We start from the raw sequence: 1947 nt of genomic DNA, 5'->3' as shown, positions 1-1947 counted from the left end.
ATAGTTAAAGATGATATCACAGTATAGTTCTTCTCCGGGATGAGGTTATTTTATCCCTTCTCTGCTTTTCTGTGACCCTGGAACATGGCACACCAGCCAGTAAAGTACTCCTGCTCTCTTGAAAATCAACCAAAAAAATCATCCTCTATCCTTACAGACTGCCAAAGAACAGAAGTCTATGTTGAAGCAGACAACACATGATATAGCCATAAATTGCCTGTTCTACCACCATGGACCTTCCTGGACTTCCATTCCTTTTCTGATCTCTTCTGGAAGGAATTTGCTCATGCTTCAGATGAAGCAACCCATTCATGACACAGCATGATTTATGACTCACATGTTGATTTATCTTCTTACTTAACTTTACTGGAGGATATGTGATCTCCAGCTCCTTTTAACCATGTAAATGTGCATTTCATACCTAGCACCTAGATGCAATTAATAAATGAATAAATGCATCAAATAACCTACTGTTATATTCTATGATTTTTCTAGTCACAACAAAAAACAAAAAGAACAAGTGGCAAAAATATAAAAAATTAACTCCCTTTTATAGTTCCCAAGAAGAAACGGGGAATAAGTGGCAAAGTATAAATGCCCTATTTATCAGCCACACAATGGAGCACTTTGTTTGATAATATAAGGGATGATTATCTCATGTATCTGTGTTTCAACATGACCTGAGTAATTACAATAATCACAGAAATTCCAAAGTCTTTCATTTCTTCCTGACATTTTTTGTGTTTCTAGCATTTCTCAGCTAACCTAATAAATCATTTGACTCAACAGATGAACAGCCTAGCCTAGCCTACTCACCAAGTCCAACTTAGTTTCCATTTCCATTATGTCTTCATTATTTTTACTCACTCTTACTACCAAATCCAGATAATTTAAGATTAAATCAAAAACAGAAAGCTTAAAAATATGTCACAAAACCAGGCATTGGTGGTGCATGGCTGTAATCCTAGCACTTGAGAGGTGGAGTCAGGCAGATCTCAGTGAGTCTGAGGTCAGTCTGGTCTACAAAGCAAGTTCCAGGACAGCCAAGAAAGTTATACAGAGAAACTCTGTCTCAAAAAAAAAAAAAAAGGAAGGAAGGAAGAAAAGAAAAAGGAAAGAAAGAAAAATATGTCATGTGACTCTCCATAAACTATGTGTACAAAGTCACTATAATGAATTGCCATTAACCACACTGTTTTCAATATGATATTTATATTAGTAAGACCATAGTTTATGAATGACTCTGATCTCTATCCTCATGTCATTCAAGTAGCACACAATTGGGCTATCCCATTCTAAAGGACAAATCACAAATCACTAAGTTGACTAAATTGGTCATTTTTCCTTTGAGATTCTTTTCATTCATTTTCTGGGTGTGGACAAGGATTTTAACTGCTCTTTGACTTTTGTTTCTAAGTAGTTAAGATGATGTATCTGGTATTTGCCATTCATAGTGGTTCCTGGACGTAGAAGTGGAGAGCCGGTTACAGCTCAAGCACAATGATGGGGGATGTCTTTCTGTATATATGCTTCTCTTATTGGTTGATGAATAAAACACTGGTTGGCCAGTAGCTAGGCAGGAAGTATAGGCAGGGCTACCAGACAGGAGAATTCTGGGGAGAGGATGCAGAGAGGAGCAGAAAGGAGATGCTCTATAGCTATCAGGAAGATAGGACTCTCCTGGCATTCTCTGGTAAGATAAGACCATGTAGAAATATATAGAGTAATAGTTACAGGTTAATATTAATTAAGAGAGAGGTATCCAATAAGAAGCCTGAGCTGCCGGGCGGTGGTGGCACACGCCTTTAATCCCAGCACTCGGGAGGCAGAGGCAGTGGGATCTCTGTGAGTTCGAGGCCAGTCTGGTCTACAAGAGCAAGTTCCAGGACAGCCTCCAAAACAATACAGAGAAACCCTGTCTCAAAAAACAAAAAAACAAACAAACAA

Source organism: Mesocricetus auratus, unplaced genomic scaffold (assembly GCF_017639785.1).
Source record: "Mesocricetus auratus isolate SY011 unplaced genomic scaffold, BCM_Maur_2.0 Super-Scaffold_4256, whole genome shotgun sequence".
Taxonomy (NCBI): Eukaryota; Metazoa; Chordata; class Mammalia; order Rodentia; family Cricetidae; genus Mesocricetus; species Mesocricetus auratus.
Note: the sequence above shows the minus strand (reverse complement) of the source record.